This window comes from Passer domesticus, chromosome 1, assembly GCF_036417665.1.
Source record: "Passer domesticus isolate bPasDom1 chromosome 1, bPasDom1.hap1, whole genome shotgun sequence".
In the NCBI taxonomy this organism is placed as follows: domain Eukaryota; kingdom Metazoa; phylum Chordata; class Aves; order Passeriformes; family Passeridae; genus Passer; species Passer domesticus.
Genome location: NC_087474.1, coordinates 130,888,520 through 130,903,513, shown reverse-complemented (window position 1 = coordinate 130,903,513; position 14,994 = coordinate 130,888,520). Strand labels below are relative to the sequence as shown.

The 14,994-nt window shown below is 35.6% G+C and overlaps 1 long non-coding RNA gene across 4 annotated transcripts in view; it reads right to left on the bottom strand.

The window, feature by feature from the left end:
• The window catches only part of LOC135281108 (uncharacterized), an 85,233-nt gene extending 70,517 nt beyond the window's left edge, over positions 1 to 14,716 (bottom strand). For 2 of the 4 annotated variants that reach the window (XR_010347871.1, XR_010347876.1), the window contains exons 1-3: positions 14,047 to 14,716; positions 5,525 to 5,574; positions 3,998 to 4,223 (exon numbers count right to left, since the gene is read on the bottom strand). This is a non-coding gene — a long non-coding RNA (uncharacterized LOC135281108). Of the gene's footprint in view, positions 1 to 3,997; positions 4,224 to 5,524; positions 5,591 to 10,785; positions 13,451 to 14,046 lie in introns of those variants that run through there. The other 2 variants (XR_010347872.1, XR_010347878.1) reach the window with 2 other exon arrangements.
• Positions 14,717 to 14,994: the final 278 nt, after the last annotated feature.

The following is a 14,994-nucleotide window of genomic DNA, read 5'->3' as shown; positions in this document are numbered from 1 at the left end:
TCAGCAGCAGAAGAAAACCTCAGGTGACAAACTAACCAGAACCCACATCCTCCGTGTCCCTGTGCTGTTGGTGGGAAGGAGGGAAGGGTTGGGGGAAGAAAAGGTATTTTTAAGGGCTTATTTTACTTCTCATTATCCTCCTCTGATATTGTTAGTAATAAGCTTACTTTGCGCCTCTAAGTTGAGCCTGTTTTGCCCTTGGAGTGTTTTCTCCTGGTCATTAACTCATGAACCCTTTGTTTAAATTTTTCTCTCCTCTGCCCAGCTAAAGCAGGGGAGGATGAGTGGCTTTTGTGGGTGCCTGGCATTTGGCCAGCGTCAAACCATGACTGTAACTAGGAATAAAGCTTAATAAAATTAACATGGAAGCTCTCTAGTATGCAGAATCTGACATTATAAGTGTTTACACATACCTGCTTCAGATCCTTTATAAATGCTATCAGCCAGTACATTTACATGGATATATTCCATTCTAGTTTGCAAGTACAGCTTCCAAAGTAACTTTTCTTATTTCAGTCATGCCAGCAGAAGAACCTCGAAAATGTGCCATGAGCTTTATGGTTCTTTTCTTTAGGAAGCATATTCAATCAACCTGTTTTTCTTTTCTTCCAACAAGTTGTAACTTGGCTGCTTCAAGGTAAGTTTATTTTCGTCCATTAGTTTGTATGGCTGTCAGGATGTGATGCAAAGTGCCCAGGTTTCAGTGCCATCTCAGCCCTGAGACCTTCCCCACTGCCCTCCCTTCTGAGCGCTCCATACGCAGGAGAAGGAGATAGACACTGGTGTCTCTCTACCCTGTAGCCATGTTTTGAAGGGGCAGCAGCAGGGCTCTGTTGTCAACTTCCATTCACTCATCCAGACCATAGTGTACCCAACGGAGCTCCCTCCAAGGTGAAAGACTTTGTTCTAAAACAATGGACCTTCATCATCATCAACTGACACACTACACCAAGAGGCACACCTCAGCTATGTCTGCTGAAATGTGCTTCCTAGAGAACTAATATTTTACGCTTTTCCTTTTATACTTTTCCTTTCCTGATCTTATTCCTTTGTTAACCACCTTCTATTAGGAAAAATACGAGCAGTAGGAAACATGGATGTGCCTACTGGAATGTGTAAAAACTATAGTTCAGGCATTTTCAAGATAAAGAGTGTTTAGTAATAAAAGTCCAGAAAAAACCTGAACTAAAATGAAAATGTGGATGCATCTTTAATAAGAACTTGTGGTCAGGTTTCATTTATGATCCTGTTGTAATGACATGATCTCAGAATCTCCCTTCAATTCATAAATAGTGAAAAAAAATTCAATAAATAGGAATTCATTCATTTTTTCATTAAGCCAATGTGTTGGTAGAGAAATATGGCAGATCCCCAGGTATTCAAATGCTGCCTACACCTTACCCCTCTCTGAGATCCTTTTTCACCTTTGTCACATTTTAAAATGCTTTCAAAGGTGACGATCAAACAAGGAGACAGGTTTTTAACAAGGCAGTCATTTTTAACTATCAAAGTTCTTTTCATTCTCTACAGATACATATCAAGCAAGACTGGATTTGTAAATTCAAGTCATTAAACACAAAAAAAAAAAAAAAGAATTGCTTGTGACATTATTATTTTGGGCTGATTGGATCATTGGATAATGTTCTAAAAAAATGTTACAAGTTTGAGTCCAAACAGAACTTTTAGAGAACAGACTTACAACATTACAGACACAAGTTAATCAAAGCAACACTTTCTCTTAGGTTGGTGAGCAGAGGAGGCATATAGGGAAAAGGAAAGAGAGAAAAAGTTTCTTTAAACAAGTGCATGCAAAGAACTAGAAAGTACTTTGATACTACTTTTTCCCCGAATAAAAATGTGGTCTCTTTTATGGAGGATGAAGCTGTAACTCAGTGTCTCTGTGCTTCTGAGCGTGTTAATCCTATACAAATGATGAGTATGGAGCAGTACCAACGATGAAAACTTGCAACTCTTTCATTTGTTAAGACATGGAACACTATTTTTTACATGTTACATGAAAGAAAAAATGCTATGAAATACCAAAGAATATAAAAACTAGAAGCCAGAAAATGAGGGGTAGACTTTGAAAATACATCATATTGTGGGAAAATGACCCAAATGTTCTAGTTTTTATGAGGGTGCTTGCTCCCCTTCTGACCTTTTTTCCAGATTTGTATTTGGAACTAGAAGGATATATTTCCCCTTTTGGAAATCTCTTTAAGAAGGCCTGTGGACAACATGTGTTGGATCAAATGTTTCAGAACTTTAAGGTCTTTCAAAGCCTTTTTTTTTTTTTTTTTTGATATTGCAGTTCTTTTCATTACTACTGATTTTGATGATGGTTGGTTGAACTGTATGGGAAAAAATGTGAACCTGCTCAAAGATCATTGGTTAAAAAATCTGAACCAAACTGAAGCACATATTTTTCATAGTATTTCTCTGTTTCTGTTTTAGAAGCTCAGAAGCACAAGTGGTGTGTGATTTTTTGTGTGTGTACTTGTGTCTTTGTATGCTTTTGTGTCTTACACATAAAGACAATGTTTGACTATGAAATAATTGGTGTGAAGCTGATCGACATTTCTCTGCCATGGTCACTAGGCAGAATGTGACTATCCCAAAGACACAGAAGCTCTTTCTGGATATGAAATGAATTTTTGTATTCTTAGTTTATTAATAATTTTGTACTGTTCTTGCCCACAGTGCAGTATTTTATATATATATATATATACATATTTATACACACAGCAAGTGCAAAGTAAAAAATATCATCTATGTAAATATATATTGTATGTACTTCATGATATCTGAAATTTTGAAATATATTTCCCAAATAGTTGCACTTATTACAGACCGCTCCATTAGAACTTTAGTGTCTCTATGTTTGTATTTATATATATATATATATATATATGCATGCATATAATGTGGTATCATGTAATGTGGTATCATGCAGTGTAGTATCAGATTCACTAGCAAAGATCTGTATTCACTAAAGATGACAGAGGCAAACTCTATACCAACGAGACCATTGTTATATATAGCAACTGAGGCAATCAACAGAATTAAACAACTGAGATAGAACAGTAATGTCAAAAAAAGTCAAATAAATTTATTGTTAAAAGAGTAACCAACAATTCTTGATATTTCATGGTGGTAAGGAAAGAAGTAAGCAGTGTATCTGTGTGCAAAAATGTTTAATTTAAATAATGGGAAAAACATTCATATTTGAAGAATAGTATTTGAACAGGTTACTCAGCGAGGTCAAGGAAGCCCCTGTAATGGCTATTTTTAAAGAACATTAGACAAATGTCTGCCAGTAACATTGTGTAACTGATCCCATAGAGAGCAGGGGTGTAGATTAGATGACCTCTTAAGGTCCTTTCCAACACGTCTCCATGAAGTTCTAATTAAAAAAAGCCCAACACAAATATTTATCAGACTTTTTTTTTTTGTTCACATAGTTGGTTACTTTATGATTCTGTGAAAGAGCAATGAACTGGAAGGAACTGACAGCAAATGTTTTAATTTGGCAGTTTAGGGGAAAAAAGATCTTTGCACTTATTTTGATGTCTGTTACTGGCAAAAAACACAAATGAAAAGCTGCCAAAATGTCTTTGAGACAAATTCAGCCAAGTAATTCTCTTTCAATACGAGACATATGATTAGGTCTACAGCCAATCTTGGAACTCTTTACTTGTATCTTTCAGATTACCACTTTGAAAATCTATTTTGGTATAGTATACACAGAGACAGACAGGCAGATATGCACGCCCTCTTTCTTTAAGCAGTCAAACTGAGAAAAATGTAATTAAAATTTTATTATGCTGTGCATAAAAATGCATAGTTACGGTTAGCATCATTAAAGAAAGCTAGAATAGGGACAATTGTCATATCTATTTATTAGATCTACTGAACTACGTCCAGTTGATAGTTAAAACTGTACTCATACAGAATTATCTGACTGCCATTACTGGAAGCACAATTACATGACACTTACCTCTGAAGTCAGGAACTGCACATCAAGTGGTCACTAAAAAGCTGAAAAATACCAGCCTCCGTTTTGGCTTTTGTTCAGAAACAGGGTAGACAAAGCCTTGGCAACTCCAGCTACAGGGTGACTTCAACCACTTTATTTCCAGCTCTTGTGTGAATGTTGGAGAGAAGAGTCAACCTCATGGGCATCTTGCACTCTTCAGAGTGGAGGGGCTGGGATTCCTCATCACCTTACATGCATCAGATGGAAGAAAAGCCTCTATTCAATGCACATTCCTAATAGCCAGGAGAATATAACCATAGCCACTTGTTGGGATTCTCCACAACAGCCAGAGAGATGGACTTCCAGCTCACTTCCATAAAGTCAAGGACATTCAAACACCAGTAAGATAAGTGCCACATTTGATTTGATTGAGTACCACGTTGGGTGACACCCAGATGTACTGAAATTCCTAACATAAAACTAATGCCAAAAATACCCCAACCTTTTTTAGTTCTCTTTTCCAAGTGAATAAATCTCTAAGCTTTGCTTAGAGAGGAGGTTTTGAAAAATATGACTGTTTCAAGATTCTTTTATTAAGAAGTATGATGTCACAGATGGTGGCTGGAAAACAGGTGTTTACAGCTACTTTTTTTTCCCCTAAGGCTTAAAGTTGTCAGGAAATTATCCAAGTTACTTAAGTATTACAATAATGCCTTAATCACTTGCACTCCTTTTCTTCCTACCATTATCATCAGCAAAACCAAAAGCAGGCATAACTCAATTCTCTCCTGAGAATCTCACAAAACTGTTGCAACATTCTTATTTAATCTGTATATTCCAATCATTATTTATTGCTTCTTCAGCTTCTCCTTTTAACATATTTTGCCTAACTTGTTTTCAAAATTGTAAATTTATGCATTTGATTTGCCTTTGTTTTGATTAATTTGATTAATACCTTCGCATTCAAACGTTTTTGAACAGTTATTTAGGCCAAAAGTTGCTTTGAACGCCTGAATTTCAAGTGTAAACTTATTTGGCATCATAATGTATTAGCACTTCAGAATTTCAATGACATAAGAAGCAGCCTTATTATTTGGACTACTAATATCTGTTAGGTCATCTGCTAAGCCTTTCTTATTTTAAAAAAGCGAGTAAAATTGTATTTAAAATACAGCAGTACCAAGCAGGTTCTTATGAGGCAGGATGCTAACTGATACAGTTCAGTAACGTTGTAAACAACTGTTACGCTGCACACAAGAAGATTTGAAATATCCTCAGAATCCCTTTCTTCTACAAGCAATGCCAGGAACAATAAGAATTAAGTGTGCTGAAACTTAATAGTTTGGAACTGCTCTGGTGTGGGCGTAAGGCGAAAGCAAGAGGTTTTTGACAAATTCAGGACAAGTAGTTTGCATACAAATGAACAATTTGTTCTTGAAATGTTCTTTCCATCTTGTTTTACTATTAAGCACAGTCAGGGACAATTGTTGGTATAAATTTTGATGATTATCATGAAAACTTTGGCAGTGAAAACCAGTGAGAACTTACCGTGGGAGGATGCCAGCCCTTCCAACTTTCTGGTCAACATCCGGTAGCAACTGAAAAAAATAACCCCTAAAAATTAACTCTCAGACTTTTACCCTACACATGGCAAAGGACAGGATTTTTCTGATCTCACACTATGTAGTCTTCCTCATATTACTAGTACTGAGCCCTACGTGGTAGAACTTGTAGACTCAATATTTTAGGAAGCACCATTAGGTAGAACAAAGAATAAATTTTAGGATGAGTCTTCAATATATGGCTTTTCAATGTGTCTAGCAATTTCAGATATTTTGGAATACCCTTTCAGAGGAAATTTTCTTTTTCTGGCTGCAATTTCTACCTCCACTTATGCTAGATTTTTGCAATATCAGATACTAACTTGATTTTGTTCAATGTCAATATGCCATTGCATAACTGCTGAACTGCTCAAAGGATATAGTATATAATTTATATCATCTTTCTTCTCTTATAGGGGTTTCAAGTCACCTGTAGGAGGAAAAATGACACCTGATTCAACAAAAGGTTGCTGGAACAAACACAGTAATGACATAGTAATGATCGTGTACCAAATGACTGCTTTGCATCACGTGGCTGTGGCATTTCCACATTTCCTAGATCAAGAGCTCTGAAGTAAGATTTACTGTATTGTCAAGCCATGGCCTGAGGGTTTTAGGCAGCTTGATTAAAAGATTCATACTGTCACATACTAGGATCTGTTGAGTGCGATGAAAGGTTAGTATTTCACACAATGATTTGCAAACCTTCAGCTGAAGTCCAGTAGGTTTTGGTGGTTTTTTTTTTTTTTTGGCTGTTGTTGTTGTTGTTGTTTTGGTTTGTTTGTTGTTTTTTTTTTTTTTTTCCCCCTTTGGGGAAGTGGATTGTGTGTATTTTTCCTCCAAGTTTCACTAGGTCATTTGCAATTGATAGCACAGCAGCTTCTGTCATATATCCTTTTCTAAGAAAACAACAATATATTAGCTCATACTAAACTTGTTCCTACTATGTCTAGAGTAAGAGTACTAAATCTTTTTGTTCAAGGTAAAATTTTAGTGAGATGAGAATTATAAATAAGGACAGATTTCTGAATGCTTCATAAAAAGAAAATTGAAACTAGAAGCTGTATTCAGGTATTTCACTCCTTCACAAAGGGGTGAAAGATAAAGGTGGATCTCAGAAAAAGGTTATTCAAGTAAGAAAAATAGCTTGATTTGGTCAGGTCCAGATAAAAGGAAGGTTGTTTCTAAATCAAATATGCAAGCTGTCTTTTGGGATTCACTCTTGTCTAGCACTGAATGTTCCCCTAATCCTGTTTGCTCTCAGATGCTACAGATTCCTACAGAAGTTACAGAGATATGCTGCTAAAATCATTAATGTATATTAAAAAAAATCAGGAGATTTTACCTTTGTGGTATTTTTACTATTTTTTAAATTATCTTTTAAAATTTTCTCCATTTTTGGTAAGGCATTTAGGTAAAGTATCAGGACTGTAACTGTTAATAAACACTTTTGTTTTATGCCCCTCCCCTCAATTCCTTCCAAAAAGTAGTTTTTCTGTATAAAAATCTATGCCATTTGACATGGAAAGTGTGACTGCTATCAAACAGCAGGGTATGAAATGATTTCCCCCCTTTATCTATACTGGATCTTTTCTTTCCATTTGCTTTACTTAAAATGAATGACATGCTATTTTGGGAGACAAATTCTTGGAGATGCAATACAAAAATTAATGCTTAGACTAGATGCACTATTTAGAAATATTCATTTGACTTAGCAGTTATTAACAGTTTTTGACTTAGCAATTATTAACAGTTTTACCAAGTATACTATTGCTGCATTGTCATATTATGCAGTTAGACATTCAAAAGCATATCCCCACTGTAATATGTTATGTATTTTTTTTCTTCTGTAAATGAGCACCTTAATTATTAATTTAAAAAAATATAGGGTTTCCCACCATATTTTGAAGATCTACAGAGGTTGTCATGCTTGTAAGTTGCAAATCTTAGGGCTGAGAGATACCACCAAATGCAAACCAAATAACCTTCACAGGAAAAAAGCCTTAAACTAAATAGTGGTGCAAATAAGAAGTCAACACAGTCTTTAGAATAGTCACATGAAGCAGTCTGACTGTCTAATAAGCTGCCTGGCTGGCCAAGAATACCACTAGAAAAAAAAAAAATTGCACTTCAAAGAACCAGGAGGGTGTCTTCAACAAGTCAGAAATTGGTTTTTGACCTTTCTGACTTATGTAAGCTTTCAGGATTCCCACCTGTGGTTTCTTTTCTAAATGACTTGATGATAAAAAGATAATATTTTTTCTTCTTTTGAATGGAAGAAACTCCTCCCTTTTTGTATTGGCTATAATACTGCTGAAGCCAGCCCTCTCTAGTGCTGCCCTTTCAGGGGTAGAAATAAGAACTGTGTCTGCTCCATTTCTCTGCATTGGATTTCCTACAATATTAATAGCCTGAGTAGTAGAAATCTTCATTGTAATTGCACATCAATGTATAGTTACTGCAAAATGAACACTATAACCAGTTTAAGGTTTGGGGTATTTTTTTGGGGATTAAATTCAGCATGAGTGATGGCTTGTTTTTTTAAAGAAATAAGGCATGAAGTTTAAAATGCAGCATTGACTGAAGTTGATATTTGCAATAGGCAACTTAAAGTTTGGAGACAGCCATTTTCAACAGCTGGGACAGAGGCCTGATTTTTGAAAGTGCTGTCAGTCATGACTCTTTTTAAATGGGCAACACCAATCTGAATTTAAAAAATCACAAATATCTAGCCACTCAAAATCTTGGATTTAGCTCATTTAGGGTTTATTTTTTCTTTAATGCAAAATGCCAGTAAAAGCAAAATTCAGGAATAACCTTCATTGTACTCTGTTTTTAATTATATGGAACATGCTAACTGGTCTTCAAAAAGTACTAAGGTATTCTAAGCAAAGCCTGTGGGGCTCAGGTCAGAGGATCTGCATATGCTTAAGATGCTTAGCACTTCACAAAACTAAACATCTGGAAGTGTCCTGCTGCAGAAATAGATTAAAACATAAATTGGAAAGAAAATGCAAGTAATAAGAAACACCAGAACTTAGACTCATTTGGAACAAAATGACCGAACAAAAGATTGGAATCCATAACTGAGATAAAACTAGCGGGTGACTTGTTAAAACCCCCCACAGGATGCTAAGCAATTTTTTTTTCACAATCCTTCATTTTTATTGAGAACAAGATAACCTTCTCTCTCAATTTGTGATCTCCCTGCAAATAATCAAGAAGATTACAACTTCTTTCTGTTTTTAACTTTCATCCTGCTGAGAAACTCTGAAACACTTTCAGCAGGTCGTCCAGGCAGTACTAGTCATTATGTATAAGAAGAAGCGCTGTCGAAGTAGTATGTATGAGAAATGGAAAACAATTTTGATGGTAGGAGCTTAAAAATCATGCAGAACATCGCTGAAAGTGCAATACAAAGTAGTACTGAGAAAATTTGTGAAGCTGTGGAAACATAGTTAAAAACTCAGTTGTTCATTCCAGGAAGTACTTTGTGTTTTTTCTTTCTAAAATAGTTGCACTGCTTAATAATGTAAATAATGTTTTCCTGTACTGTAAAGCTCTGTATTGTCTTGCATTTTTGTAATACATTCTGAAAAGACTGCTGTCTCCTTCTACCTGTAGTATCTAAGTGGACCTATGGGGAAATTTTCTTTTGCTAGGACTCTCCACTTCATTTTCTGTGATGCTACAACACGTGTGGGTCTGCTCTGCTCTCTGCTTCACTTTTCTCCTTCTCTCCCCAAACTCAGATTTCTGACCAACAGCTTCAACATATCCTGCCCCTTTATCTTTTGGTGTACTGGGTGTGTTAATTGTCAAGAAGAGTCTGAAAGGCATCAGGGGGATATCAGCTCATCCCCATGTTTTTACTGTGGCTTGAACATTCACTAGGATCTTTCTGGCTGCCAGGATTTTCAGGGGGGAATTTACTGTTTTGCTGAGACACAAATGCAAGGAAAATCTAATTTAAATTTGAAAAATGTAAGAGGAAAAAGACACATTTCATAGCTGGATCCTTTTAAACCTCTATTTTGCAGCATTTTATTTATATTTTGTAAGTGCTTCAGAGGAAATTATATTTGTTATCTAGAGAATTCATATGCAAAAACTTCATTTTTTAAAAAGAAAAAAATAGTTTTCTAAAAACTGCAGGGATCAACTTCTATGCTAACTATTACTAAGGAAACACTTAGGTCAGGATGGAAAACTTTAAATTGAATATGGCTCCAGAATACTTCAGATATTTAAAATGCCCTGTTAGTGTTTATGACTGTGGCGTAGTACAGCAAAAGTAACTTCAGTGTATTGTGAACAAGCCCAAATACAGCTCCCAGTACAGTTCACAGAAAACCTTCTACTTACATTACTGAGAGCAGCAGCAGACAGCCCTAAATTAGTAATAGCTGATGTGTCATTAGATTTATCTTCTGCAGCCTAGGACCACTTCTATGTGCCATGATTCATTGCAGATTCCAATGTAAATTATGAATCCAGGAGAAACTGGTACTTATACATTGCAAGTTGCAATGACTGGAATTTGTGTTCTGCAGCTATTTTTTCTTTTAATGATGGACATTAGGTTAACAGTAAAAATACTGTTTCAATTCCTATCTCCTTGCACTTGTTTTATCAACATCCAGTATTGTTCCTTCATTGCACAGAGACTTTCTCCTGTCTCTAACCTATGCATTGTAATAACCTAAAATTCAAAAATTAGATTCTTCTTTCCTCAGCCTTCCCTGTGCTCAGTTGGTGAGTTTTGTTACCAAAATGTTGAATTCAATGCTAGAGCTGGCCAAGTTCAGTGCAGAATGAAGTGATTTCCATGTTGCTTGTTGTATGACTCACTGTGACAATAATGAAGCGTGGGTTGGTATGGTTTTCAGAGAGCTGACCTTGCATCAAAATCTCTTCTCATTAAGCAAAATTCCCAATGAAATTCAAAGCACATTTAATGACCACAGAATTTTGCCAAAAGCAGTAACCACTAAACTAAATGAGACAGTGTTGATTATGCAAATAAACAGCCACCCTGAAAGCCTGTCTACTGTCTAAAACTATGTATTTCTAGGATTATTTAAGTTATGATACTTATCAGAACTGGAATCTAATTATGCTAGATTCTATATAAATACAAATTACAGGACTGCAGTGTGATTTGATACAAGATTCAATAAGTAACCCCACAAAAAAGGGTCTCAGGTCTGAGGGAATTTTGTGCATGTCCAGGTTATTCATTATCTAACAATATTTATAGTCTTTAAAATTTTGTCTCTAGTAATTGAAGGACAGCTTGCAATTGAAAATAGATAACTCAGTTCTGGCAATTAAATTAAAAGGTTTGCCATGTGAAAGCTGTTGACACTGAAAGCATAATTATTTTATTAAGGAAAGCATGAACTTTTTATTGAATGCCAAAGTAGGGCATTCAGCATATTTCAGTGGATTACACTTTTGCACCAGTCTTTAGCAAAACTAGAAAATCGTGCACAAAACATTCAACTTTTCATTGTAAATTACTGAAATGTTCATAGAGATTACAGATTTGGTGTCTCAAGAGACACACCACTGAAGGAACCATAAAGCAGAACAGGTATTTCACCTTGGAAAGAAGGTTTAACTCTCATCATTTATAAAAAGAAAGTACAAAAGCCACTTCTGAGTCTCAATCTGTTGTCTCTTCTACTCTCTGGTTTGCATATATACTTATTGGCTCATTTTAAAAGTCATTTCTGTCTTAACCAAAAACCAGAAACTTGAAGTGGAAATGGTTTACTGGCTATATAAGAGAAACAGTTAAATTCTACAAATTCAAAATGATTCATGCACAAAGTAGTCTGAAAAATGCTATTTAAGAAACTACATTCCTGCAGATGCAGAAAACTTACAGTTCAGTCCCAAGGTAAGTCCACACCAATGAGAGAAACAGACAACCAAGCTGCCAGTAAGAAATAAAACACTTGAGTGATACTCATCACAACAGTAGGTTACACAAAAGGATCTTTGATCAGAGGACTAATGGTAAAAAATTATAGCTTCCCTTTAAATACTATGGGCCAGCAGATTTGACCCTTGCTATATGTAGTGAGCTCTGTATTGTTGGAATCCTAAATTGTTTTGCAACACAATGAGCTAGACTGAAATACTGTAAGAGGCCTTGAGCTTTCCTTCTAAAGTGTCCACATCCTATGCCTGCACTGCCTGCCTGCCATCACTCTGTCCAGTGGTGGTGAATATACATCACACACTACATTTTTTCAATGTGTAGCACTCCAGTATTTTACTCAACAACACTGTACACCTAAAAGGCCAGACAACAGATTGGAGTTTCTCCCAGGAAATATTAGCTTAATACCTTCCTCTTTTTTCTCCAGTTATTTTTCATCTCTTTGTCAATGAATCTGATAAAATTTTTGGAGCCTAAAGTACTTTTCATTCATCTCTCCTTTCTTTGGGTTCTATAGTCAAAGAGCAAGAAATTGGGGAATTTTTAATGGGGACAAAGAAACCCCCAAAGGCATTAATTTTTCAAAGGATTCACTTAGTGGATGACTATTGCAAATGCCTGTCTAACAAAAACATTGCAGTCTATTAATCTGTTATTCCTTATAAATTTGGAACTTAGATATATTTAATTTTTTTAAAAATTTTATTATTTTATGAAAGCTACTAAGATATTGTTTTTCCTTTCTCAGAAAAGGACACTTTTTTAGCTGTTTTAGGGCAAATTTTCAAAACATTTAGTGGGAGGTATATATATTAACCAAAACAACAAAGTTTAATATAATTTCACCAAGATGATATGCATAAGGAAAGTATGGAAACATACCTTCTAAGTTCTACCTTTCCTTTCTACCTTTCCCTTCTACCTTAAGCATCATTTTGGAAATGCAGCTCAGAATAGTCTTTCAAAGGAAGGAAACACCATATTCCATGTTTTCACCCATAATAAAATATAGTTATATAATATAGTTATGAAGCTTCTCAAAAATAGCAAATGAGTAATGATGCATGGTTGCCTTTTCTTGCCACAGGTTGCTGTTCTACGTGAACAGAGCATCATCTTCCTCCTTCAGTGAACACTGCATTACAAGAGACCATTTCCTGCATGATCTATTATCCCATTATAGTGTAAAAACAAAATTAAAGTAAATCCAAACAGTATTAGGGTTTTGTCTATTTTTATAGAAAACAAAGCTGATACAGCTTTTTCAGCTGAAATTGTAGCCAATACTTATACAGTATAATATTGTTTACAACAGGTTCAGCCATTGCATTGCACTTGCTTTTCAATGGGTTAGCTAAATGACCATCAATAGTTTAAGTTTTTTAAATCAGTCCTTTAACTTGTTTAGAAAGGACTAGAACAAGTTCCAGGATTTTTTTCTATAATAGTACATTTTTAACATAGAAGCCAACAATAAATTGTGAAAACAAACACTGTGGACTGTAGTGACATTCTTTCTAGGTCTGTGGTTATGGAAGGGGTAGGAAGGGGATGCATATGAAGAGATTGGAAGTATTTTCTGCATGCCTGATAATTTCCTGCATTTCCTAATGTCCTTCAGTGACACTTAAGTTCTCTCCAGAGGACTTTGTTGAAATACTTGAAAATCTATGGATAGCAAAAGTGAGTCTTGAAGCATCTTTAGCACTTGTTGACTGAGTATTTTTTCACTGCTTCTGAAATAAATTACTTTCAGTAACACAGAGTTAAGCAGGAGAATTATAAGGTAAATACCCCATTTTTGCAGTTATTAATTCTGAAAGAGGTTGATCCAGAGGTTCCCACTTTCATGAGGAAATGGATTATGTAGGACCCCCTTTTCTTCAGCAAATATCAGTGAAGGAAAAGGTTTGATATCCAACTCTGGAAGAGAAGGGCCAACTTAGCTCTTGCACGTACTGCTGTAAGGCTGGAGACAGTCCAACCAAACCAAAGTGAAGAACAGCTGATGGTAGGTGCACCAAGGCCAAAGTTTTTCATGGAAACATGCATGCATGCATGCAGCACCACCACAAATAAAACAGCATAATGCAGCAGGTATGTTCAACGCTACCTCAGAGTTTTTGCTTTGGACTCTACGTGCATTGAAATTAAACCTCCAGCTGATGCAAAAGATCTGTGTGATTATGCAATAGTGTTTATTTGTTTAAGGAATTCTTTCACACAGTCTCTGGAAAAGCAAGTGAATACTCAATTCATATGTCACACTGTATCTTCAGCTAAAATGCTTAGTGCTTGAGTATTCCTGCTTCATTTTGCATAAACTGACATCATATACTGAAAGAGAAAGAGGGCCAATGTGCTTCTCAGAAACCAAGTAGTCATGAGACTTCACCTGGCACTACAGATATGCACATGCACACACATGTATACACACATACAAACACACATGTACACACACACGTACGCATGCAAAAAATAGGAAAAACGACTCAGCAATTGCAAGAGTCGCAATTTACCATGGAAGCTTCTACTTAATATTCCGCTTGATCTGCCAAGTTTATAGCCTGGCAAATCTGAATACAAATGTCGATGCAAATGAGGATTCATTATTCTTACATCGTCTTTGTGTTGAAGCTTAATGTAACTTGGTTCCTGTGGTTGCTCAGGGAATGTAGATTGCAAGACAGGAGGAAAAAAAAACCTCGACAAAACCCAGAGAAGCAAATAGGGAAAAGAAAAGTAACAGAAATGGAAATAAATGGAAAAAAAATATGCTAAGGTTTCAGACTAACAAAACATCAAACCATTGCATTGCATTCTCCCCCTATTTTCTTACATAAAGTATATTTGCTTACCATTATCAGCATAGAAGGAGTTAACTAACCAAGACCATTCTCCACAGAGTCAAAACATAACAATCCTCTTTTTACTGATTATACAATATTGTGCCCATTGTAAACTCAGTGCCCCATTTATCTGAAAATTTTAACATTCTTTCATAATTATAGAGCTCATCGGCTGGTAGAACCTGTACATTTAGATCTGTGAGAAGATTATAAATGAATTTAAAACCACCCCACCATTTCTGCTTCTTTCATTATAAATTACTGCTGAATAATTCAAAAACACGTTAAGAAAACTACAGTACGATTAATAAACTATACAATGAAAATCACAACAGTTTAAATCATACATTTATTGTCCCATTTATAGCCCATCACAAGCGAGGGTTGAAAAGTACCAAATTAGAGAAAACATGAAATGCTGCAAAATTATAATTAGATCCTCAGTGCCACACAGTACATTGTTCTGATGAATCTTTTGTACGGCTAGCTTATGCTTACATATAAATACCTTCTCAGTAAATAAAAATGTACTGTAGGCTTGACTTTTAGAGAAGCTGTAAAGCTTAGCATATGCGATGATCCCAAAGTCAATGCTGTAAGGCTTGCTTCTTCATCCAT